General features: G+C 50.6%; 1 protein-coding gene across 3 annotated transcripts in view; it reads left to right on the top strand.

Moving 5' to 3' along the window:
* Positions 1 to 26,998, top strand: part of RIMBP2 (RIMS binding protein 2) — a 204,784-nt gene that overhangs the window by 40,125 nt on the left and 137,661 nt on the right. For all 3 annotated transcript variants that reach the window (XM_045087627.1, XM_045087628.1, XM_045087629.1), the window contains exon 2: positions 4,255 to 4,389. The gene's annotated coding sequence lies outside the window, so the exon portion shown is untranslated. The remainder of the gene's footprint in view (positions 1 to 4,254; positions 4,390 to 26,998) is intronic.

Below are 26,998 nucleotides of genomic sequence, written 5' to 3'. Positions count from 1 at the left end.
TCTCTATCTGCCTGAACAGCGCTGTTAATTAAAACTTTATATGAAGTGATAGTCGAGCTCCCCATTCAATTTCACTTCAACATCGTTAGACTCGGTTATACACTATCCCTCCAAGGCATTATCTGGCCGGACCACGTTTGAATTAATAATAATCATTCTGCACATGTAAGCAGATAGGGTAGTTCTTCATGCTTTAGAATCAGGAACACGTTCTCCAGTCAGCTTGCTGAGGTGCAGACACAGTAGAACCATCTAGTCCCTTTGATGGGGGCAGGAGAAGAGCCAGAGAGCAGGGGGTGTGGGGCAGTTGAAGCAGTGGCGTCCCAGGGCCTGGGAAGACCAATGGAGAAAGAGGTGCTTTTACTTTTTCTGTGCCAGGAGCACCAAAATTTGCTAAATGCACAGAGGCTAGGGATTCTTGTCCTACCTGACATTTTTTTCTTTTTCATAGAGCTAGGAAATAACCTCGTAACATGGCAATTACTATGCTTTTCCATATTCTTCTTCTTATTTTTTTAAATGTCATCCATAACTATTTCTTTGCGAGAACACAATTCCTTGCAGGGACAAGACGGGTAGATGGGTGACTGTAAAGCCTCTGGTGATTTGTATCAAAAGGACATAGTTGCTCTGCTGGGTGAGGCTCTCGCTGGTGGTCTCTGCTTTGACTCACTTTCCACTTGACCCATTTGATAGTGTGTCAAGACCTCCCCGTGCCTCTCACTGCTCGCTGCAGTCATTCCCACAGTGCTGGAGGTGGACCGAAAATGTTGCACCAGGTGATTTTAGGGGGCGTATAGATATTTTGTAGAAAGACCTTACTCAATGACTATTTGTTTCATGTACCTTAGTGAAAAGACACAGCACGTGCAGTGAGTTAATGTAATAGTGTAAGGTTTCTTTTGAAACAGGGTTCACACATGAGGACTTCATTGAGTTCCCAAAGTAGACAGGAGCACACTTTTTTTTTTTTCCCTTGAGCTCCAACTGCGTGTTAAAATTTAAAGTGCATGTGCAAAATTTAAAAAGTTAACAATGGGGGCGCCTGGGTGGCTCAGTGGGTTAAAGCCTCTGCCTTTGGCTCAGGTCGTGATCTCAGGGTCCTGGGATCAAGCCCCGCATCGGGCTCTCTGCTCAGCAGGGAGCCTGCTTCCCCCTCTCTCTCTCTGCCTGCCTCTCTGCCTACTTGTGCTCTGTCAAATAAATAAATCTTAAAAAAAAAATAATAAAAAGTTAACAATGGTTAACGGTATATAACACCAGCCATTTCCTACCTGGTCAACTTTTTACTGCCCAGTTTCTTCACTCTACTTTTAATACTTCTATTAATTTCTTCTTTAAATAACCTCAACAATCCTAAATAACATGCCCATGCTGCTGTTCTGGAGTGGTCCGTTTTTGTAGGTCAGAAATAGCACTTTCTGTTATGGTGGATCAGTGGATCTTGAGCAGGGCAATTTTGTCCCCAGGGGTCATGTCTGAGATATTTTTATTTGTCCCAGCTTGGGGTGGGAGCTATGTTCCTGGCTTTTGGTTGCTACTAACAGGGATGCTGCTACATGTCGTACAGTGCGCAGGACAGCTCCCACACCAAAAAACTATCTAGCCCCAAATACCTGTAGTGTGGAGATTCAGAAGTCCTGTGGCAGATGAAGATTTAGTTCTTTTAGGCCCCACCCCAACCTACACACGCAGTTAAATTGCTACTTTCATGAAGACGATAATGAGAGTTTACCTTGCTCTTATGTACATATTGTTAACTAGAACCAGTGAGTGACTGACTGCATTTCTTTCCTTGCATGGCTTTTACTTTTCCTGGAGTTACCAATTGCCTCCCTTTCAATTGTGCCATTTGCAATCCACATACCGAAAATTCTTTCCCAATTCTCGGACATTTCAAGGACTTTCCTGGAGTTTCCTTTCCACATGATACTTCACCTGTAAAACCTCTGTCTTCTTGCTCCAAATCGATTACTCGAGATCTGAGGCTCAGCTGTCACCGTGGAGTTTCTCTTTGTCACTGTGTAGTAGGATCTACTGTTCCTTACATGCTACGGCTTTTCTTTTCTGTTTTCCCCACTTGTTTTACTGCAGCATATCCTCCAGTAATTCCCCGAGAAAGAATACCCTGGAAGCAAACTTTAAGACCCTTCACATGTGTGGCAGTATCTCTCCTTAGTCCTCCCACTGGATCAACTGCTTTTGGGGTTAGAATCTGAAGTTGGAAATAATGTTCAATCAGATTTTTAAAAGGCATTCTGCTGGCTTTCAAGATTGCTGCTGAGAAGTTTGATGCCCTAACGTACTTTTGTTCCTTTTAAAAAATTCTGACTTTTTTTTTTTTTTTTTAACTAGAAGTGTTTAAGATCTTCTCTTTATCATTTATCTTCCCAAATCTCATGATGCTCTTTGGTGTGGTTTCTTTTCAGCCATTTCATAGTCCCCTCATGAAATCCTTGAATATATAAATTTTTCTTATATATTTCCTTCAATTTTTGTACATTTTCTCTTTTGGGAAATCTTAGTAAAAATTGGACCTCCTGGATTAATCTTTAAAATCTTTATTTTGTTTTATATTTTCTAGCACGCTAGGAGATTTCCTTAACCTTATCTTCCACATTTGCCATTTAAATGAAATTCCATTTTGGCGAACTTCTTTCTCATCTACAGAAACCTTTTTTTGTCTTTCATTGTTCCCTTCGTAGCATCTTATTCTCTTTCTGTTTGTAAAGTTTTGTTAGGTTGGCTGCACTCTCTCCTTCTCCCGGGTTTTATTTTTATGTACATAGTATAATCTTCCATGTTGGAATTTTTTTTTAATGTGGTAAGTCATCTTTGGTTGGTATTTGGTTTTAGAGGAAGGTTTAGATGGCTTGGTGGCTGCCAAGGGAGCTTCTTCATGGTGGGCTCTCTCCAGGGCAATTGCAGGGAACTAAACATTTTGGGGTGGAGGTTCCTAATGTCATTATATGAAGGCCTTTGCTTGTGATTATTATTTCCTACCAAAAATAAATTTCCAGGCTCCTGCCTAGTTTGAAGGTCGTGGGGAGAAATGCCCACCTCCCTACATTATGCATGTGGTCTGGGGAAGGGTCGACACAGGCAGGTGCTCATTATGGTGCCCCACTGCTCTGAGCTCCACCTGCTGCCCTGTGTCCCGACTCTCTCATTCACTGCCTCAGGAAACGAGACTCCAATCTCCTGTCTAGACATCTTCCCTCCGTATCTCGTCTGCACATCATTCTAAATCTTATTAAAGTCTAGCTTGAATAAAGTTATACTTGCATGGTTTGGCCTCCCCTGTCAGACTGTGGGTCCTGGAAAGGCTCACTCTTATTTATGTTTGGGTCTAACAACTGCCAGGAACTTGGTAGGAACTTAGAAAACGGTTGTCATATTGAAATACATTGAATTTTGCTCATACAGACTGTTTTCCAGTTCCAAATTCCCAGTTGAACCCCAGATTGCTTCCAAGTGTTCTTCCCCAACTCATGTAGTTACTCTGGACACTGGACACTTACAAAGTAATGGATAAAACCTAAGATAATGCAACTTATTTTATCCTGTGATTCTACAAAGTTCAAAAACATCTGAGCAACAAAACAAGAGAGAAAGAAAAGAACTTCTGGTATTTTGATTTCCTAAGTCAATTGAAGGTCTACCGAAATATAGAAATTTCTAATTTTTGAATATTTGGTGGTGAGATGGGAATTTCTTGAGAGTTTGCTATAAGCTCATTGGTTTTTACCTTGATTTTTATTTATTAATTTGCCTTATGGTAACACTTGTAATGCACAGGCATCCATCATATTTATCTAATTAAGGATATATTTAGAGCCAGCCTGGACGATTCGTGGTCTCCGTTGTGTCCCTTGTTGCCACCAGCAATGACATGTCACTTACACAGGGAGGGATAATTAGTCTTCCCACAATTTCCCTTGGCACATTTGGGAGCTTGGAATTTTACTCAAAGCATCACGAAAGCTTTGTGTCAGGGTGTGTATGTATTTTTGCTTGGCTCTACAGCAGGAAATTTCGTCGAAGGCAAAGAAAAGTGTCAGGCTGGGAAGGCTCTGCATTAAGTCTCAGCTCTGTCACTTACTAGCCCTCTTGATGCTATGGACTGGCAGGTGGCCTGTTTGCTGACCTGCCCTGTGTCTGAGGCATAGAGGAAGCTGAAGGAGGCAGAAAAGCCAACTAACATGCCATTCTTTTGTGCTAGAGGATCATATGCTTTTTTTTTTCTTTTTACAGTTTAGAAATGACTCATCATACCTGAAACCTTGGGGTCCAGAAGACGCACTTGATCAGACCCAACCTTTGGAAGACCCACTCGGCCATTTTCCACTTGGTGTCCTGAGACTAGGAACCCAGCGGTAGAACTCTGGGGTGAGTTGTCCTTTCTTTCTTCTGAGGTGCTACCCCCTGTGCTGCCGGGGGCTGTATCCATATTTTCCTTGTGTAATCATTCCTTCAAGATGTTTATCAACGCCCGCTCTGCGTGGGTTGGCTGGGGAAGGCTGAATGGTGAGTGAAACAACCGTGTGTACTCTGTGGAGATACCAGTGTCCCGAGGGAATGCCAGTGCAAAGGTCCAGGGGTGAGAAAGAGCTGAATGCATGGGAAGTGGTTGTCCGGATACAGACCCGGAGAGGAGGTCATTCATGTCCTTACAGGCTGTGGATAAGGATCTTAAGTCTTAAATCCGGGCAGTGGACGGATAGCAGTGCAGATCTTAGATAAAGGAGTGACAGGATCAAATTTGCCTTCTGCAAGGATTACACCGTGTAGCCTGGATGAACGGCCGTGGTGCCTTGGACCAGTGTTTGTGGTGGAGATGAAGGACATTGGAAAGCTTCTAGATGCATTGGGGCAGTAGGCTCTGCCAGTTGTGACGGGCTGGGCAGGAAGAAGTGTGAGAAGGAGCGACAAGCTGGCTTTGGGTGGCGAGCAGAGGCAACATGGTGGAGGGGGAGGCACCGTTTCCTCCGACGAGAAAGACTGAAAAAGAATCAGATTTATGGGTAAGACTTGGACTCAGTTTTGCCCTGATGCTCAGTTTTCAGTTTGAGTCACACCCAAACACGGGAAGATTAGCAGATGGCCAAGGGCAGGGTTCAGGAGAGAAATCCGGGCTGGCTTGCTCATTCCTTTATTCTCAGGTTTGAGGGTTCTCATGTGGAGGCGTGGTCTAAACACAAGGCAGGGATGCACATTGTGTGATCATGAGATGACTTTGGGGGTGAGGTTAATAGCTGCTGCTTTCTGCAAAAGGCTTTCATGTGCTAAGTGGCTGCCCAGGCAGTCGCTGCCATGGTTGTTAGTCAAGCATTTTGAGCACGAAGCAGAAGGTAACCAGCTGATCCTTTTTAGTGCCCCTGTCTAAGCTTGGTTTTGGGGTTGGTCCTGATAAAATACTGGGTGTAAGTCTCACATGCCAGTAAACAGGGTGGTTAGCATGACGGTGATGGTGGACATGGTTATATGGGGGCGATGGTGGCGGTGATGGTGTTGATGCTGGTAGTGGTGATCATGATGCTGGTGGTGGTGGTGATGGTGATGGTGGTGGCAGTGGTGGCAGTTATGGTGATCGTGATGGTGGTGATGCTGGTGATGGTGGTGGTCATGGTGGTGATGTTGACGATGGTGATCATGATGGTGGTGATGGTCATGGTGATCGTGATGGTGGTGATGGTGGTGGAAATCAGAGTGATCATGGTCAGGTTGGTGAAGACGGTGACAGGAATGGACTCCGCCGGTATGTGTTCAGTAGACTTGAGTTCACACCCAGTCCCCTGATTTCTATTTTATGTGTTCATTTTCCTGGCAGGAGGCAGAAAGAGCCTGTGTGTGAAACTCAGCTGTTTCAGATTTAGGATATGTACTTGGTAACCATTTGTTCTCATTACTACAGAGCCAAAAACATTTCGTCATTCAGTTAGTAAATGCAGGGCCCTGGGAGATGGGAATACGCCTAGAAAACACTCCCAGACCTTCTCTTTTTCATTATTATTGGTATAACCGTGTCTGTTTCTACAGTGGATGTCATTTATAACAAGAGATGTTTATCTGTGTGCCCTCAACAGACAAATTGTGTCATTAGGAACACTTTCTCTTTTCTCTCGTGTCTGAACTGAGTGATGTGCATCATTACTAGTGTGTAATTCTTTCAAGTTCATTTATTCTGGGTGCCCTCTGGTGCCCAGACGTTACTCGGCTCTCTTAGGGGTAATAGACAGGTTATTTCAAAAGCTTAATATTTTTTTGGATGTTTTTTTATTTTGGTCGTCCTGGGGTTGGAAGCGACAGAAAGGAGTGATATGCATGTGTGTGGATTTTTCCTATATTCGGAACGGGCTGATCTTTTTTATTTTTTCTGATAGATTGTTGGCTGCTCGGGATCGCAGATGCACCATTAAGTTATTGCGTTTAAATTTAGCTCTTGTTCTCACTTTGGAAGGGAATGGAATGTTTGAATTATTTCACCGTGAAGGGAGAGCAATTAGAAAATAGGTCCTCATGGCTTTTCGAAACAGGAGGTCTAGCCAGTGGGTCTCAGCGGGGGCTGAGGCTCACTGAGAGGTCCCTCGGCCTGAAGGAAGTGAAAAGGACCTTAAAAACGCTTTAATGACTGCAGGGTTTAGGCTCTCCGAGGGCAGCAATTTACCTATAAATCTGCAGTGATCTTTATTCTCAACACCACTACATCCTTCCCTCCAGCTGGGGTTGGGTCCCCTCTGTGTAAATAAATCATTAAAATAAACACAGAGTCACGTGTCACAGAGGTGTGTCAAGGCAAGAAGCTCAAACCCATATAGATCTGTGGGCAATCACTGTGCACCACTGTATGTTCTCTCCCGAATTTGCAGATGACTCCTCCCCCAGATCTACACACGTGCACACACAGACACACTGTCTTGGTATGTGGACGCATCTGCACACACAGCGTGGGGTCTGTGTGGTGTGTGTCTAAGCACGTGCACACTCTGCCCTGATACTCTTACAATGAGTGTGTCATTGCTCAAGCAGTAAATGAATATATTCAATTTGTAAAAACCCGAGTGTCTTTACTCTCTCGCTTTCACTGAGCTAGCCACTGTCAACGGTTAAGTCCTTTTGGATCCTGTTCTGCATATTAATATGTGTGTGTGTGTGTGTGCGTGCGTGCGCACAGCTGCGGAAATTCAATTATAATATATGTGCTTCAAAAAAAACCATATGGATTTTTCTGCAGTTTTGTATTTTTCTGGTTTTAGACTGTTTCTCTGAGATCTTTCCATGTTAGCGTGTTAGCAGACTACCTCATACTGTAGAGAGTTTGGGTGTTATCCAGTGGTAACTCTATAACAGTGTCTTGGCTTGGTCCTTCCAGAACAAACCCGACCTAGGGATTCAGGTCGACTGGCTTAGCTGCGTGGGGATGCCGGGAAACTTGGGAGCACGGTGGGGAGGCCGGGCAGCAAAGGGAGGAAGTCAGGGCAGGCCAGGCCATCCAGCTGTGTCCACTGCGGGCTGTGGGGCTCCTCCATCCTGTGGGGACACTCCCAGAGACAGCAGGACACATCATGGACTCATCCTATTCGAGGGAGGGGGTCTGGGGTGTTTAGGCACCGCCGACACCCTGCTGCTCTGGCTGGGCTGTCTTCCAGGTGTGTACCTGCTCTCAGGTCTTGCTCGCCCACAGGCGTCGGTGGTGAACAGTTTTTCTGTGTGTGCGGACGTGCTGCGAGGGGCTCTGGACGGTCGGCCTGGCTGCTGAGCGTCCGACAGCGCTCACTGTTAACATGCACCTATTTAATGAACTAATGGCCCGTTAACCAGCCATGGTTAACCACGTTTAAGGACGACCCACAGTACCACAGTGACATCTTCATCCGTCCTTACCCGCATGCACATTATTCCAGAACATCTGCAAGTGTGCGTGTACTTCTACGTGCACAGAAATGGATAGAAAAGTTAAAGTTTAAAAAGCCGACTCTGTGTTTGTTTTCGTTATAATCCGCTTTTTAAAATTTTTATTCATATATTTTTAAAAGAGTTTTTCTTTATTTTTCAATAGACAGAGATCACAAGGAGGTAGAGAGGCAGGCAGAGAGAGAGGGGGAAGCAGGCTTCCTGCTGAGCAGAGAGCCTGATGTGGGGCTCCATCCCAGGATCCTGGGATCATGACCTGAGCTGAAGGCAGAAGCTTTAACCCACTGAGCCACCTAGGAGCCCCTATTTTTTATTTTTTCAAGGTAAGAGTTGATGGCATTTTAAAAATTAACATATAATGTATTATTTGCCCCAGGGGTACAGGTCTGTGAATCGTCAGGCTTGCACAGTGCACAGCGCTCACCACAGCTCTTACCCTCCCCGCTGTCCATCACCCAACTACCGCATCCCTCTCACCCCCTCCACTCTGGCAACCCTCAGTTTGTTTCCTGAGATTAAGAGTCTCTTATGGTTTGTCTTTCTCCCTGGTCCCGTCTTGTTTCATTTTTCCTTCCCTTCCCCCCATGACTCCCCACCCTGCCTCTCGGATTCCTCATATCCAGGGAGATCATATGATAACCGTCTTTCTGTGATTGACGTATTTCGCTCAGTATAATACCCTCTAGTTCCATCCAGATTGTTGCAAATGGCAAGATTTCATTTTTTGATGGCTGCATAGGATTCCACGTATATTTACCACATCTTCTTTATCCATTCATCTGTTGGTGGACGTCTGGGCTCTTTCCATAGTTTGGCTATCATGGACATTGCTGCTATGAGCATTGGTGTGCTCGTGTCCCTTCGGATCACTGCGTTTGTATCTTTGGTGTAAATACCCAGTAGTGCGATTGTTGGGTCGTGGGGTAACTAATTCTGTTGTCAAGTTTTTCCTTATTTATTTGAGAGAATGAGAGGGCCAGCAGGTGGAGGGGCAGAGGGAGAGAGAGACTCTCCGGCAGGCCCCCGATACATGCAGAGCCTCACACAGGGCTTGATCTCATGACCCCGAGGTCACGAGCTGAACTGAGATCGTGAGTTGGTCACTTTACTGATGGTGCCAGCCCAGGGCCCCATAATCTGCTTTTTAAAGTCTGCCGTGCGTCATGAGTCTGCCTGGTTGCAGGGACCGCTCCGTATTCGTGTGCGGGCCGTGGTCTAATCTCCTGACTTCGCACATCGTAGGCGTTCGGTCAATATTTGTTGAGGCCCGGAGTCACTCATGTGGGGAGGAAATGACCTAGCCTTATCTTGGAAGTTCGGCCCAAACCATCTGCTCTTTTGCTACATCTCAGATGAGTTGTATCGCTCCTTCCTCCTGGGGTTGAGAGGTGAGAACAGGTGAGAACTGTTTCTCCCAGCCGGGAGCTCTTGGAACAGCCCGTGGAGTCGGAGAGGGAGCGAAACCCTCTTCTCTGCTTCTGTGGAGAATTTTGTCTGGACAGGCCTGGGATGGACTGCTGGGCTGTGACTGTTGGGCTGGTGATGGCAATATGGAAATCCAGCAGTATTTCTGGAATCTTCTACAGGTTACAGAATAGACAAAAACAGCCAACGAGACCCAGATACAGTCATATATTTACTTGGGGGAAAAAAGGAATTATGTATTAGAAAAATTTAACTATCACTTAACCAGTGATTTCATGGTGGCAATATAAAGCTTCCTTTTTCAGTGTATTTCTTTCTTTCTTTCTTTTTTTTTTTTTTTTTTTTAAGATTTTATTTATTTATTTGACAGAGAGAGCACAAGTAGGCAGAGTGGCAGGCAGAGGGAGAGGAAGGGAAGCAGGCTCCCTGATGAGTAGGGAGCCCGATGCGGGGCTTGATCCCAGGACTCTGGGATCATGACCTGAGCTGAAGGCAGAGGCTTAACCCACTGAGCCACCCAGGTGCCACTTGCAGTGTCTTTCTATCTGTAAAACACTCCTGCTTGTTTACGGAAGAAGAGTAAGTTAATAGTTGGCACACAGAGGTGGTAAAACTCGTGAGATTTGGGGAAACCAAGGCAGCCACAGTCTTGTGAGCTGCAAGCAGCCCCCATGCCTAGGACTGTGGCTGAGACAGCCTCTAGATATCGCTGGCCCTCCGGTTCCGGGGCCTCGCTTACAGGACAGACTGTCTCGGCATAATGTCGTTTGTGTGGAAATGTCTTGTTACAACGGTTCTTAATGTCATTACCCTTCATGACTAACACAATTATGTATTTTAAATTCCATTTTCTTTCGTTCTCTTTTTTTAAATAGACAACACAAAGTGGAATGGGCTCTGTTGATATGGAAATCTTGGTGCCCTTCTCAGGGCAAGCAGGTGGTGCCGGTGGGTCATTCACACACACACGGCCCATGCGGTAATGGTCCTCGGCTGGCCCACCAGGGCAAGGGAAAGCAAAAGGGAGTGCAAATGTGATTGGCAGGGGCTTCAGGAACTGCTGTGAAGCTTGCACTTTCAGCTCTGGCATATGGGTCTTGACAGCGTCTGTTTCACTCTGGTCTCTTGGCAAACCCAGACCCTGCAATGAAGTTTGCTTGGCTCCTTTTTTTTTCTTCCCTATAGAGAAAGGAGGCTGCTGTGTAGCTAAGAAAGGTCTTTGGGGGCTATGCTTTATGCTATTGTATTTGTCACGGAAAGTTAATGGACCGGTACAACTGAAGAGAGGGTAGTGTTAACTTTAGGAATGGCTTGATCCAGGAGCTCAAACAATGTTTTGGGAATTTCAGTTTCCTCTGTGTTGGTTTTAGTTTTAATCAGAGCCCCTCAATCATGGATTTAGCATTCACAGGCCTGGTGCTCTTTCCCCACCCTCTTGACACATCTACAGGTAGGCTCAGACAGGCGGGCAGAGCTTCATACTGTCACAGCTTGGGCTCCCTGCTTTGCGGTAATGGAAGTCTATCACCTTAACACTCATCTTTCAGAAGACCCATTTCTTGAAGCTCTGTGATCAAGCTCAAGACTTTCCAAGCTCCCCCAGGGTAATCACCCCCTCTAGAAGAATGACCATGCTCCCTCTTTACCGCCAGGCCACCTCGTCCTCCTGTGGAGGGGTCTATGCCTGTGCATGCCTCTTCAGCCAGTCAGCCAGGGCCTGTAGGTTCCCATGTGTTCAGTGGGCTGTGTGGGCAGCCACTCTGGACCACATGGAGGTCTGCGGTGAGTTGAACTGTATCTTCACAAAGATGTTGGAGTCCTAAAGCCCAAGACTTCCAATCTTTTCAAAGTTAATTAAGTTAAGAGGAGGTCATTTGTGGGGAACCTGATCCAATGGGACTGGTATCCTTATAAAAGGGGAAATTTGGCCATTTAGACAGAAGTGTGCAAGGAGATTGCCATGGGAACGGGAAGGCAGAGACCATGGGAATGCTTCCACAAGCCAAGAAATGGCCACGGACCACTGGCCAACACTAGAGGCTGGGAGAAACGCCTGGACCGGATCCCTGACTTTGGGCGTCCAGAGCTGGGATCCAGTAGATTTCTGTTTGGAGAGCTCTGTCGCAGCAGCCCTTGCAGGGTCACTGGGCAGCAGCAGTATAACTGAGTTCTGTCTCAAGCAGTGGACATTTCTAGAGGAAACAGCAGGAAGGAGAGGTTCTAGGAATCTCGGCAGGGGCGGGTATGAAGGGATTGTCCTCTACGAGATCCTGCCAGGGGACATCTGCTCCAGCCGCTGGTGGTGGTCTTTGGGTCTCTCTGATCAAGACCTAAGTTTAAGGGGCTGATGTTCAGTTGGCCGGGCTAGGCTCAAGAAACAAGTGCGGGACCCCTGTCTGCCTTTCTCAGCAGACCCTTCAAACACAGCCGTGGTGCGTGGCCCGAAGGAAAGTGAGTGGGGCCCACAGTCCTCCACTCCCATTGTCGCAGGGACCCGAGAGCCTCCTGGTCCGCGTTGAATTGCTGGGGTCGGGGAGAGGCTCTGGAGAGATGCTGCCGGCCTATGATGCCTCCGAGAGCATGGCGGCCGGGAGAGTTCTGTCCCACAGGTCGGTTTGTTTGCTCCTGGAAACAAAGGGCCAAGGACAGTGTGCCCCTCACTGGGTGACTTCCTTAGTGACCATGTCCAGTTGCCGTGTCTAGACTAAAGGCGTTTTGGATTTGCTGCCCAACGTGGACTTGTCCCTGTCACCAATTAGTCACCAGGCAACAGTGTGTCTGCCCCGCGGAAGCTCTTAGCAGGGCCCAGCCAGCGGCCCGGGACAACAGAGAGCCTTCAGGTTCCAAGAGGAGACCGCCAAGGAACGTGAGGGCGGGTGTAGCTGCGTGTTTAATCCGTGGCCGCAGACTGTGTCTGGTTCCTGTGACGACAGGCCTTTGTTAGAGGAAGGATCCTTCCTCATTAGTCTCTCCAGAAAGAAGTGCCCGTGCCTTTCCTGCTTCCCATGAAAGCATCCCAGGCCTCTTAATCCAGAACTATGGCTTTCTAGGTTGATTTCTCCTTGATTTCAATCAATGGCTTTCTCCTTGATTTCATTCCCCACTGGGTTGGTGCAGGTGAACTCCAGCAGAAGCTCCCAACTCTGCAAACCTGGGAGGTGTAGGTTTCTCAGGGCGTGGGGGTGTGCTTCCCAGGGAACCAAGAAGCCAGGGGGACACAGCGGTGGTGTGGTTGGTGAATGGCATCAGTATTTCCAGCAACCGGAATGTTTTTCTTACACATTGTGAGCACAGAAGCTTCCAGAGTACTTGGGTCATGGATTGGAGGAATACTAGCCCAGAGGAGGACATACTTCGTTTCCCAGGTAGCTTCCTACAAGGTAGTTTTTTTTTTTTTTTTTTTAAACAACTGTTTTTTTTTAAAACAACTTAGAGCATCAGCTCTAAGCCCGTGAACTTGTGGCTTTTAGACAGACTCCTCTCTGATGAAAGTGAGTGGTGAGTTTCAGACTCCCTGCCTTCCCTGCTCTCCAGATGGCCTGTGTCACCCTGACGGTGCGTGGGAGCGGAGACTGTCTTCTGCCCCCTTCCTGCACAGCCTTCCACATGCCTAGGGTGGCTGGGAGTCTCACGGCAAGGTTATTTACATCATGAAGCTATACAAAAATATTTCTGTCTCTACACTTTAGACGAGATCGGGCGCGTTCAGGGTGGTATGGCCGTAGACTGTCTCTACACTTTCGAAGAAGTCTTTTTACCTGTGATCCCTGGTGAAAACCCATCCCCGTCCGGATGTTTGTTCAAACTTGGCTAAGAAGTGTGAGAAGCCACGAAGCCCCCTGGGGGAGGGCAGGGAGCTGGGGGCAGACAGGAGTCGGCTCACGTGCCCTGGGATGAGGAACAGGAGTCCTGAGCACTCCGCGTACCAGGGACATCTAGGATGGAAAAGCTAAGCTTGAGAGGAGCCTGTCTGTGTGTCTTCACTGAGAGGAGAGGGTAGGTAGACCCGAGTGCCTGGTCACCCATCTTGGTCACTGTCTCAGAACCCATCCTGCTTTGGGGGGACCATTCTGCCTTCATGAGATCCATCGCTTGGGAAACTCTGTGCCCATTTAATTTGAGCGTTTCTTGCTGAAAATAATAGAAAACCCATTCCAGTTGGCTTAAACAAGACATAATACTCTGACGGTGGGTGAAAGAAGAAGTCCAGGTGTGTGCGCCTCAGGTGAGGCCCATTACCTCACTGACCCGCACAGCCGCGTTGTCTCCCTCCTTCTGCTTTTGGAGCTGCTGCTTCTGCCCTGACATCTCTGTTCCCAGGAACTGCAAGGTGGTGGCTGTCGTGGGTGGCCTTCTGTACATCCTGCCCCCAAATAAAGATGTTCAGATCCCAACCCTTGGTCCCCGTGAATGTAACCTCACTCAGAAATAGAGTCCTTACCGACGTAATGAAGATGTGAGTTAAGTGTGGGTCCCAAATCCCATGACTGGGAGCCTCATAAGAAGGTCATGTGAAGTCACAGAAATGCAGTATATTTCTCTGTTCAAATGGGTAAGTACAGATAAGATGGACTATTGGGGTTCAAAGGATGGATAGCCACAATGGTATTGGATCCAGGGAAGGAACAGTCAACTCAATCTGGTGTAAGAAACATAGGGTATTTATTGAAAGAAGGATTTCAGGCATTCTTGGATCCAGAGGCTGAAGTGATGTCACCAGGGTTTATAGTCTTTTTCCTTTTCCTGCCCCCTCCTGTTTTCTGGAGCGGCTTCCTCTCAGCAGGCTCCTTCCCCCGTGGTGGCCACCAGCAGCCCTAGGCTGAGCTCTTCTAGCAAACTGAAATGAGAAGAAAAGAAGCTTCTTCTTACCAGTGGTTCAACAGAAGTCCCAGGATCATCTCTGAAGGGACAATCTGGGCAATCAACCCAAGACCTAGTCTCTTCCTTGAACAATGATTTGAGTGAGGATAATTGGCACCTTGGCCAGGTTGGGGTCATGTGCCTGCTGAGCAGCAAGTTCCCAGAGGGAAATTGGGATATTAGAACCCGAAGCATGGGGAGCACATGCAGAGCAAACCAAGACAGATTCTTCATAGAGATAAAGAGACTATGGGTCAGGGTGACCAAGGAGGGCTTCCTGGAGGAGGAGAACCAGAGGCCCTAGAGAAGAGGTTGTATAAAGGCATAAAGACAAAGGGGACAAATCAATTCTCAGACTTTATCTAGCGCTTCTGCCCTGTGTACTGTGGAAGACTGAGGAAGGACTAAGGCACGACTAGCTGCTGAATGGATCTGATATCGTAAGACAGCCACATGGGTTCAGAAAAGTGATCTCTAGCCATCCTGCCGGCACAGGAAGAAGGGGAGAAGCCAGCATGATCGTTATGGACTTTCAGAGCAGGTGGCTGGAAGCCTATGGTTTTGGAAGATATATAATGAGCTCATTTGTTTCACAAATATTTATTTACGAGAATCACTACTTCTCTGACCTTTGCCCTATCAGCAACTTCACTACCGCTTCCCATATTATTCTATATCCTTTACTGTTAATGTACTGTTTCAGTCTATTCGAAAAAGAAACGGTGTATCACCAGAGTAAGTGGGACATCCTGCTGGAAATACAAGGTAACAAAACACTAGTTAAAGTCAGCATGGGGAAAGCCACACTGTTACTCAGATCGAACTGGATTCTGGGGACCAGCCAGGTTTCCACCGAAATGTTTCAGAGTCCAATACATTTTGGCACCAACAGAGCCCTCCTCATTGAAAAAAATAAATAGGAGAGAGAATATTGAGGTGATGATGATCTTATGATCTGCAAATCAATGATTAATGAAGTGTCTGCCGGGTGTGTCCTTGAAAATACCATGGGTGCCATGAAGGACCCATCTCATGTTCACCATATGCCTTTCCTTCAGATAAGGTGGATGGCTCTCATCTCAGCTGGAGGTTCGGTAAAGTAGGCAGAGGGCTCCTGGCCATACCAGGCATTTAGGTCGAATGTGTACTCTCTGACATTCGCAGCAGGTGCCTTGCGCCCTCACGGGTCTACAGATAGACCCAAGTCCTGAATTAATAGGAAGTACACAAATTCAGTTATGTCGGCGGAATGGGCACAGCTCAGTTGTCTGGCCAGCTTGGAGATGTTGTCCTGTGGTTAGAAAAAGACTAATCAACTGACTTGCAGATCTCTGGGCCATTTTAGAACTCTAAGCTCACTGATCCCTAAAGCAATTTTGCAAATGAAGAATTAAGGATGTTCTCAGGGCCCTGAGTTAGCAGTTTGTTTGCCTACCACTGTATCGGGGATGGGGCTTAATCTGTTGTCCACATAATCATTCATGCCCCTTTTGTAATCAGTACCTCATCCTTCCCCTTAATTACATCCCCTGCTTCTTTAATCAGGTCAACACAAAAAGTCCTTCTCAGAGAAAATCGGGTTAAATGTTAGCTTGTTAATTACCCCTTAAAAAAGAATGGGCACATCCTCGGGGGTTTCATCTCCTGCTGCAGGCCGGGCCCTATGCCAGTGAGTAACGTGGAGGCCAACTATTGTAGGGACATCAGGAGGTCCTTCCTGGCATTGGTCCCCTCTGTCAGCAGGGGTGGAGTGGGGGAGTAAGAGAGCATGGGACAGGGAGGGAGGGCCTCCTCCATGCTGCCTGCACTACAGCATCTCGAGCAGAGGGGGAGAGCTGCATGGTGGCTCATGCCCATGTTCTTCTGGGGTGGAGGAATGAGCCTCCAGGGGCCTGGTGTCTTAGGCGGAGGGTCCTGGAGGTTTGCGAGGGCCGGTCCACGACTCCCTGTCGCTTCTCAATTCACGAGGCTTGCATGAAGCAGATGCTTCCCCGACTCTAGAGATCGAACATGTGACCTGGGCCAGCTATCAGGGGTCTTCTGCCTCTCTAGACGCTGTCAGAGCCATACATGTGGCCTGAGTCAGTCCAATCAGAGTGGCTTTTGGGATTGTTGCCATGCTGCCATAGAGGTATTCTCTGTCTCCTACTGGGTGTGCGTAAGAAAGCTGAAAACGCCTGGGTCGATCAGCAGCTAGACTGGAATCATGTGGGGAGTGAGGTGTTGAAACCAGCTCTGAGGAAGGCAGCCCAGATCCATGGGAAGAAATAGCACTGTTATCTGAGCTTCTTGATCTAGCCCTACCTGAAGCCCTTTTCATTGCTCTTAGCAACCTCTAAGATGTCCTAACCAGCACACATGACACCACCAAACCTCTTGCCCGTCACAGATTCTCCAAGTGCTCCTTCCTGCCCAACCCGGTCTCTGCCTCTGGGTCCTCAAGGCTGTGCTCTAGGCAGCCTCTAGCCTCTAGCATTAAGGAAAGCTGATGCAGGATGAAACCCATCACTTCTGCCCACAGATGGAACTGGTGTGTCACTAGACCAGACCTCTTATTGAGTGCCCCGCTCACACCCCAGGGCAGTATTTGCTAGGAAAACACAGTATAGTTTTTGCTGAAGGGAAGCATACCCTTTGGACGTGGGCAGACCTGGGTTCAAATCCTGCATCCCTTACCAGCTACGGAATGTGGGCTTGTGTCTCATGTCGCTGCCTGTTTAAGGACAGGTTCACGCTTCTCTTGGAGGAGCTAATGCAGCAGAGCCCAGAAAAGGGACACTAGACATCCTCTGCTCTTGGACCAAGAGCCCAGACTGTCGGCCCCTTAAAAAATTCAACATATTTGTGCGGGTGTGTGCGTGGGAGTGCTTCCCTCTCAGGCCGGGCCAGAGACTCACATCTGTTGAAGGGGAGCAAGCTGATGCCTTTGTCCAGAGCAGAAGGTTGGGAGGCAGTTACGGGGGACTGGGATGCCCCTCTGTGGGGCTCCCCCACCTCGCTGGTCTGGATGAAGCACTGGGGTCTTACAGGCAGGTGGGCAGAGAGTCGAAACCTGCGGGGAGAGGCCTGTTGCTGTCCACGAAAACTGCTCCTTGTATCTGCTGGGCATGTTTGTTCAGTTCCACACTTACGTCGCACTCCACACGCTCCGGCAACACACGTGTCCCCTCCCCCACCTTTCTCCCTGTCGCGTGATCACATACAAACTCCCAGCTCACCGTCAGGCCCTCTGGGGCCTGTCGCCTTGTGTGTTCCACGCCGGAGCTTGCCGTGTTCCCCACACGGAATACGAAACCTGCAGAGGGAGAGGCTAGCTATTTACGGCTGCCCCACCGGCCCTCGAGCCCGCCGTCTCCTGTCCTGGGCGCTGCATCCCTCTGTGTTGGCCCCCGAGCCCCCGCCCCACGCTGCTGGGACTCCCCTCTACATGTTCTTTTCTGTCACCCCTGAGGTGCAGCCTGTTAGCCCCTGGGTGCTGACAGAGCCATTGGAAGGACTTCACCTGCTCCTGTTGGTTAGAAACTGGGGCCCCTGCTTGCTGGGAGGGGCGGCTGGTGAGTTCAGAGAGGCAGGCGCCCGCTGTGAGCTCCCCTGGGTCCGCCAAGGCAGGACGAGAATGGGAGGCTCTTGTGACCCTCGGGGCGGGGGGCGGGGGTAGCCCTGAGTTCTGGACTGCGGGTCAGGGAGAAGGGGGGCCATCCCACGCTAACCCTGGGTCCACTCGGATGGTCCTCCCGCCCTCCCCTGGCGTCTCCCGCACGTCGCTTCCTCCATCTTTCCCTCATTGTCCGGACTGTCTTGTCAACTCGGGGACATTAAAACTATGTTCCAAACACGGCTTTTTCGTCATGTTGCGGGGTAGCCAGGGCTGCCCCTGCTTTTCGCCCACTGAGGTTCCGTTCGGCGGAGGAATGGACGAGTGGGGTTGGGGGGAGGAGAGGGAACACCTGTGCGTGCCCGTCACCTGCACCGTGGAGGTGGGGGCCGCGGGTCAGAGGGCTAAGGAGGCTCGGGGACCGAACTGGGAGAGGTGGGGTCTGAAGCCAGCTGCTGGGCACACAGGCTCCCCGGAGGCATTTGGTGCCTCCTGAGTGTAGGAAACAAGGTGACAATCAGAGTCTAAAATAATCATGTGTTGTTTATGAAAAACTGCAAAGAAGAGAGAGACACAGGAAGTGTCCCCGTGCGGCCAGAGCCATTATCAAGGTGGCCGAGCCCATGATGCTCTCGGGCAGCAGGACACGAGCTCTGAGCCTTCCTCTCCAGCTCAGGGGTGGGCTGGGCGGGCAGGGAAGTGTGCGTCTCCCCTCTGGGGGCCCTGGCCATGGAGGGGGGCGCTCTCTCTCCCAGGCCCCAGCCTGCCATTCCCGCAGGCCTGCTGGCAAGGCTGGCCCGTGGCTGGAGCCTGGGACCTTGGATGTGGGGAGGGTCCCCACCCTTCCCTAGGTGAGAAGAGGGGCTCAGGCTGACCACGGGGTTCACCTGACCACCAGCTCTTCTTCGGGTGGTCTGGACATTGGCACGTGCTGGGTGGAGGGCGTCTCAGGGAGTGCCCAGGGGCTGAGTCTCTGATGGGGCTCCCGGGGAGAGCACCTCCTGCGGTGGTCACAGTTGAACGTGACTCCGTCTGGAGGAGACTCTGGAACTTGCTCTGGTTTCCCTCGGGCTTGGCCCCGTGCACCTTTGTCCTTTGCTGAGTTTGCTCTGTGTCCCTTTGCTGTGCTAAGTCACTGCCAGGAGCCCGACTGTATGCCGAGTCCCAGGAGTCCTGCCAGGGTCTCTTGTACCCCGGGGCAGTCTCAGGGACCCTGACACACGGTTGGAGACTTGTTTGCCAACACTAAGCAGATAAAGGAATGGGAGAAAAGCTGCCACCGTATTAAAAATCTGAAATAATTTTTTAAGTTATTTAAGTGCAGATGAAAAACAAAGAAGCCTCTCCTGAGCCCGCCAAGATTCTCCTGTCCTCTAGCTGGGACGGAGCCTCCAGTGATCCCAGGCAGGTGCCCTCCTGCCTCTCTCCCCGGGGGGCAGAGACACGAGTGCGTGGTGACCCTGCCCAGCCCCTGCCCTGCCCAGCTGTCTCTGCAAGACTGCCTTGTCACCTGGATTGCTGCGGGTCCTACGGGACCTCCTTGAACTCTCCAGGAGGGGGCTTCTCAGAGGACACGTGGATCTGTCATGGGTATGAGACGGTAGCCAATCAGTCTCCCCGACTCCTTCCTCTGTCTGGTCTGAAGTCACCCCTCGGAGGGGGCAGGATGGAGAACTTTCCAAGCAGAGCGTGTAGGGACCTCATGGGTAGGCAGTGGGCGGACACGCACCCCGGGTCCTGTTTGCCAGACGTGAGCTTATGTGCCATTCGGGGCATTTCGAGCAGGAATCCAAGCCTGTGTGTGGCAGGTCTGGAATGGGGTTGTTGGATGAGAAGGGGTCCGAGGCAGTCCCTGACCGAGGCCCGTCTACATCAGGACAGCGCCCTCCCCCACCCCCAGCAGTCAGTCCTGCCTGTTCGGGTGGCTCTGCTGCCGGCACCGTGAGTTTCTGCAGTTCATACCCGCAGTGAGGGCCCCCAGCTGGCAGCCGCCTCTGGTAGCCAAGGGCCGGAAGGCAGCGCTCAGGATAGATGAAGCAGAGATGCTCGGGCTCCTGGTGGACTGAGGGATGCAGGGACCAGCCCGGGAGCATGCCTGTCACAGGTGCAGCCGGAGAGACTACAGGAGAGGGTGGGGGAGGGGAGGGGAGCGAGTTCTAGGAAGCCTGGGGCCCCTCACCCCTGCTGGCCCCGAGTGCCCTGAGTGAAGGGATTAGATGACCCCACCTCTGCTTGCATCGGCCGGAGCTGGGCCTGCCAGAGCCTTTAGAAGTGAGTGAGCGTCCGACCACCCACGGGCCAGCCCAGATGGACACCCAGGGCACGTTCCTGCAGCGAAGCAGGCTTTCTGCTGGGGGTGCGCAGGCAACGCAGTTTAGAGGGGGAGCAATTTGCTTTATTTCTTACAAAACTAAGAAAAAAAATTAATTTTCTGTTGAGGTATAATTGACATAGAACATGTTAGTGTCCGGAGTGCGACATCATGACTGGATGTTTGTATATATTGTGAAATGTCCCCACACCCGACCCCCTGCAGTAAGCCTGGCCGATACCTGTCACACGCTTACACAATTCAGACCTGGTCTCCCGGGGACTTGTGAACACCCCGCACAATGTTACTAACCACAGCGAGTCGCCGTAATGTTACGGTTCACGCTCACGGTGTCCCTCCTCGATCTCCTGTGGGTTGTTAGGAGACAGGACTTTGTTTTGACACTTCGGTCTTTGCTTATCAAAGAGGCAAGACCTTCACTGATTTAAAAAATTGGCTAAGTATCAGCACGCCTGGTGGGGTTTTCTTAGAAATTATCCAACTTGGGGTTCACACAAGACGGTGTAGGCCCTCCCAGCTTTGTACAGCCGTGGACCCCGAAGATGACACCAGAGGTGAGCAGAGCCGATTCTGAGAGGTGGAGAAGGGGGGGCCGGCTAGGGTGCAGGACCTGGGGACAAAGTAACAGCAGGGCTCTCATGTCCCCCACCCAACGGAAGAAGGGGACCCAGATCTGGTGTTTCTTGAACCCTCATCTAGCAACAGAAGGCCAACAGGGCAGGCTCATTCTCCATCTGGATGGCATGGGGGTGCCTCCCATGGTACCAGCCGAGCCCCACACCTCAAGCCAGGGGCCTGGACTGGCAGCCGTGCAGCGGTGAGCGGCCGGGGCCAGCTCTCCATCCCGCAGGGCCTGACTCCCTGCCCACCCCAGAGGGACCCGACCTCACCAACGGGCCTGGCCTCGACAGTCTCTCTGGACCCTGCAGGCTTCTTGAAACTTCCCTGAGGCGCCCAGACATGCTGGTGTAGTTGACCACCTGGGTCCGGATGGAGCCGGCTGATGTGGGGTTCTGGGAAAGGGTCCCCAGCAGGCGGCCCTCCTGCCTCCCGGCCTCTCCTCCCATGTGTGCCTCTGTCCCTGTGGTACGCAGTTTTATTCGCTTATGGGTCCAGACCCTTGTCTCCTCACTGGTGAGGCCAAGGAGTTTCTGCAGGCTCTTTCTGCTGTGTCTTGCCCCTTCCTGCCCTCAGGCAAGGGGAGGTAAGCCCGGGGGCTAGAGCAGGGCGCGCTTTAGAATTCTGTAGCTTCGTGGAGTGAAGGAGGGAGAGAGTCGAGAATCGGAGCGTGCGTTTCCAACAGCAAGTCCCTGAGCTGGGGGGCCGGCGCTTCCTAGCCGCTTCGCCCCTCCGCTTCCTGAGCCGCCTTCTCTGCGCGGCCCCGTACCTGCTCCTGTGGGGGTGGGGTCAGCCACGGTCCCCCGTGCTGCTCGCTCCCAGCACAGTCCGTGAAGCGTGACCCTCTGCAGCCCTGTCCCTTGTGACCTGGGCTCCAGCGGTCGTCGGGGCCCCCTCCCACCAGACGGGCCACCTCAGACACTCCATCCGAGTGTTTCGGATGCTCAGGTTCATGGCTGAAGGGCGTGCCTGTGTTAACCACAGGATTTACCCCGCATCTACACACACAAATCAAACTTCCACTGTCTCGGGCTCCTGGGCAGGAAAAGCTATGTTTCTGTTCAGGAACCTCCATTCTTCATCCTGGTTTGTTGGACTACCCCTGCGGTCTCTCGGCTTTTCACTTGAAAAGTGTGACCTCATTTGAACAAAAGCTGTCGCTGGCAGCAGGACCCAAATCTGCACGGGTCATAGTTTGAAAATGAGAAGAAAGTTCTACAATATCCTAAGTTCGCCATCTACAATGTGCCCTGGAAATGGGCGTTTTGCCATGTGCAGACTTCTGGATGGGGTTTGGATGGGAGCCAAGACCTTTTTTGCCGTGGGAGCTGAGGGCTGCACATCTGTCCATGTCACCCAGCTTCCACTTGTCCGTCCGTGCAGCCCCAGCGCCAGGGCCACTGCAGCCATTCCTCCACGTGGTAGGGAAGCAAAGCAGGCAAGTGAATCCCTTCCCACGCGCCGTGCTTCTGCATCGCCGGGGACCCAGGGCTTCCCTTCTGCAAACTATTCTGGGCCGTGAGTGGTGGTCGTCCCAGGAGGGGACGTGCACCCCAGGTCCTGCACCCCAGGAGTGGGGTGTTCTCAGTGCTAATTTTAATTTGGGAGATTTTTTTTTTTTTTTTAAAGAAAAGTATGAGGAAGAAAACAACACTCGTGTTTTCCCCACCATGTGGAATCGTGAGGCCAATATTTTACTGCATTTGCTTTTGGGAATTTTGATTGTTTATATTTGCAAAGTTACACGTTGGCTTTTACCTTTGAACTTTTTCTTACGAAAAATGCCAAACACATAGAGAAATTGAAGCAACGGTTTGCCAAGCCTTCACATGCACACCGCTCAGACTCGTGTAAAAACCTGTCCTACTTCCTAGTTTATCTATCGCTCTATCACTTATTTTTTTTTCCTTCGGGACGATGTCACAGATCCAGACACTGAGCTACCTGATGGCTTCATCATGCGTCATTTGAAAACAAGGTTATTTCCTGCGGCGCCTGGTGGCTCAGCTGGTTAAGCGTCGGCCTTCAGCTCAGGTCATGATCCCGAGGCCTGGAATTGAGTCCTGCGTTGGGTCCCCCCTCGTGGGGAGTCTGCTGCTCCCCATGCTTGTGCTCTCTCTCTCTTTCTGATTAAAAATAAATAAAAACAAAGTTATCTCCTACAGAAACCACAGTGTCATTATCATTCCGAAGAACCCTCATTAATCCCCGGATCCTCTACGATCTGGCCCTCAGTCAGCGCTTCCAGTTGTCCCCAGGACATTTTGCGTCCTTTATTTTTATTGGATCAGGATCCAGTCAAGCTTCGTGTGTTATACTCGCTGCCATGGGTTTTTTTTGTCTTTTACTTGAAAACATTTTTTTTCTCCACTCATTGATTTATTGGCGACCAGATCAATGGCACATATCGCTCTTTAAAAATAAATCAAGCATTATGGAAAAAAAAAAAAGCTCAATTCCTCCTTAGTTTATAGAATCTACCTCAGTACCCACGTCGTACCCCAGAAACATGCATTGTATTATTAGGGTATTGCATCTCTCCGGGTTCTTAAATACACGTTCACATCCATCTGTAAACCTAGAAGCCTGTGTCTGTCTCTGTAGGAGATGCATGGTATCTTTACGGAGATTTTTCGGCGACTCTAACATTCCGGCACCGGAGTCTGCAGCCTGGTGTTCATGCTCACTAGGCCTTTGACGTGGGCTGATGATTTGGGCTGACAAGCTGTCCTTACCCACTGCCGTCCTGGGGTTTTTCCATTTCCCTGTGACGGATGTGCTTACATCCCCCTCCCCGAGCACACGCATGTGTGAGGCCAGCTGAAGCTGCTGGGGATAGTCGTGAGGCCAGCACACGTTTTCCGTCGTGGACTCTGCCCTCCGCCCGCTAGTGGGTGGACCCGTCTACACTCCCGCAGCACCGTGTAAGCGGACCAGCTCCACACCTTCTCAGGACTCCAAGGAGTCGGACTAGTGTGTTTTTTGCACATTTGCTTGGAAACCGAATTTGCATATCCTTGATTACGAACGAGGTTGAACGTTCTCATGCATCTATTAGCAATTTGAATTTGACTTGTGCCTATTTATTTCCTTTTCTATATGTAAGATTTTTTTTTAACATATTCTGAATATGAATCAGGGTGTCAATTTTGACTTTAAAATAGTGGCGAGATGGGGGTGCCTGGCCGGCTCAGTTGGAAGAGCATGTGACTCTTGATCTTGGGGTTGTGAGTTTGAGCCCCACGTTGGGTGTAAAGATTACTTTAAAAAAAAAAAAGAAGGATAGGGGCTCCTGGGGGGCTCAGTCATGAAGCCTCTGCCTTCAGCTCAGGTCATGATCTCAGGGTCCTAGGATCGAGCCCCTGGCAGGCTCCCTACTTGGTGGGAAGCCTGTTTCTCCCTCTCCCACTCCCTGCTTGTGTTCTCTCTCTTGCTGTGTCTTTCTCTGTCAAATAAATACATAAAATCTTTTAAAAAAAGGTAGTCTCTAAAAATAAATAAAACAATGAGTCCTGCCAGGGCTCCATGGGACAGGGGCACAGCTGGAGGGGGCTCTGAGGAAGCACGGGGCAACCGGGCCTCCAGACACACACACACACTATCTACACCAGCCCTAGGAGGTACGAGGAGACTCCTCAGGATGGAAGGCGGGCATTAGGGACACTCCCCACGACTCCAGGGTTGTGTCCAAGGCAGGACTGGCGTAGCTCACAATGCAGAATGCACCTTTGCATTATCAGGGCTGACATGATTAGGGTAGTTTAAGCTGTGGAGAGAGATGGAGGTCCCCGTTTCATCATGTGCAAAGTGGGAGCAATGGGACACCTGTTTTAGGAGTGCTGTGATGCTAACAGGATCACTATTTGCGATGGGGCTGTTAGCAGTATACAAAACGTGCCATAAAGAAAGAAAGAACTCTCTGGAGACCTTTCTTGGCCAGAGGCTACTGGGGCGTCATAATTTGCCTCTCACACCTGCCTCACTGACGTGCCGCTCAGCTGGAAAGATCGTGGCTAGCTCATTTGCACCATGCAGTAGCTGTTCAGTTAAATGTTTCACACAATTACAGTGTTTCTCCAAAGACCAGCTTTCCCACAGTAGGACCGAGTTCTCTTTCTCTCCCTTTGGAGCCTCGCGTCCATTGAGCATGTCTTTGAAGAAGTAGATCGTAACTGTGTTCTAGTTACATATGCACGAGGACTCAGGGTGACTGCAGAGTGACTATGGAGATAAGCATTCTGTGCGTGCTGCAGGGTAATTGCATTACGGAGCTCATCAACCTCTCCCCCAGTGCTGGGGCCTTGAGGCTGGACCAGAGCTGTGCCTTGGAGCTCAGTTCCGCTGTCATCATGAAATTCAATTAAGGCATCAAGCTGGAAGCCAGGGTGGACAGTAAATTAATTTTTAACCCATGGCTGTAGCTTGCTTTTCAGCCTGATGGATGTGGCATAACGCAGTGGCTGCCAGTCCAGTGAGAAATCAAAGAGAGAATCACACGTGCTGGTGAGTTTCTTCCTTCCCCTCCGCCGCCCCTCCCCACGCCCAGCAGGTGTTGGGGTTTGTTTGGTGTCACCGGAGATCAGGAATCCTGGTGACTCGGACTAACTCTGTTTAGCTAGTGAGTGACCCTGATGTTGCTGGTGGCTCTTCCTCTAGTTGGTTAAATCTGTACGGAATTAGCCTGGACAAGAAGGACTGACCAAACCAAACTCCCAGGCTTGCCTGCCCGGTCACCCTGTGCATCGAGCTCCTTCCGCGAGTCGTTCGGCAATGTCAGTGGGTGCGTGGGCCAGGGTCCCAGCAGAGACGGTGGGCACTCTCAGCTGGGATGTCCAGAAGGACAAAGGGACTGTTGACAGATGTGTGGGCTTGGTTAGGAGAATCGGGGGGGCGGGGGTTCTGCCAGGGTGGGGAGCAGGGTGGATGTGGAGGCTTGGTTGACCCTGGCACCGAGGGGAGGGCAGTGATCCAACAGAGCTGTGGCCACAGAAGCGAGAGGCCATCGTCAGGACTGTGCCAAAGCCAAGCGGGCTCAGGAATCTGCGCTGGGGCCTGTCTCCGTCCACCCTCTGATCCGCTGGAGCCGGCAAGGCTGGACCCAGTCGGATGTGCGCAGGGTGGGGAAGCAAGGTCATGTCTCTGTGGGTCCCCTCTGGAGGCTTCCTGCCTGCCGTGGGGGCGGCTGCCACGGAACTGTGCTTGTTGTGAACATGGGTCGTGGCGCCTGAGGCCTGGGTTTGCATCCAGGCCTGCAGTGTGGGGTGTGGGGCAAGTCCCCCGAGCCTGGTTCCCTCACCTATGAAGTGGGGGCCGGATAGGGCCCCTCCTGGGTTTGGTGAGTGCTAGTCGAGGCAATGCACGTGGTGCCTGAGGCTTGACGACCAGCATACTGTAAGTGCTCAATAAATGTGCGGGTTGGCATTGGCGTCCCTGGCTTCTTCACGAACTGAGTTCCGTGAATCTGTTTACTGCGGCCTCTCCCCTGCCTGCCTGCAGTCGGCTACAGATTGGAGACTAAGTCAGCGGGCTGGTTAGAACCGTGTGTATGTCAGGAGGGAGTGGGTCCTGAGCGAGGGTCTGGAACTGTCCTCCAGAGCACCAGGCGCCTGATGTCGGATAGTTTTGCAACACCTGCTTTGGTGACTCTGAGGTCTTCCCAGCCTTCTTCTCGGCTGAAGTGCTGTGTTCAGCGTGGGTGAGGGAGCTCTGGGCCAGGTTTGCAGACAGAGGAGGGGTCATGGTGTGAGCCTCAGGTTTCTGTCTGGGTCGGCAAATGCCACCAACATCCACGTTTGCGTGTCAGTCCTTCTGTTCCGGAGCCTCTCATGCACCTTATATCCAGAACTCGAACCTCTCGGTGCCTCAGCTGGCCGCAGGGGTGTCTGCCCTCCTTGGTACCAGGGAGCGTTGTGCTGGAGTCAAAATCTCAAAGGCAGCATTTTCATTTCCCTCACTTGGTGCGTGGACACGTGCACCTGTCTCTAACACAAGGCTCTTTGCCAGTTCTGGAGTTAGCGCCGCCATGAACCAGTCAAGGCAACTGGAAAAGTTTGTTAAAAGGTGTCGTTTGAACAGGCTCAGTTGAGCTGAAGGGTGCAGACACAACTGAAGGGTGCAGACATGGCTCTGGGCAGGCTGTGTGTGGTGGTTGTGGGATCGGGCTCTGCAGCTGGACTTCCTGGGGTCGCGTCCAGGCCCTGATGGCAGCTGGCCGCAAGACTCTGGGCGCATTATTGACCTAGGCTGTGTTTGCG

The sequence above is a fragment of the Mustela putorius genome, unplaced genomic scaffold (assembly GCF_011764305.1).
Source record: "Mustela putorius furo isolate JIRA1106 unplaced genomic scaffold, ASM1176430v1.1 tig00001433_pilon_pilon_pilon, whole genome shotgun sequence".
Classification (NCBI taxonomy): domain Eukaryota; kingdom Metazoa; phylum Chordata; class Mammalia; order Carnivora; family Mustelidae; genus Mustela; species Mustela putorius.
This window is presented reverse-complemented; position numbering and strand designations above follow the sequence as displayed.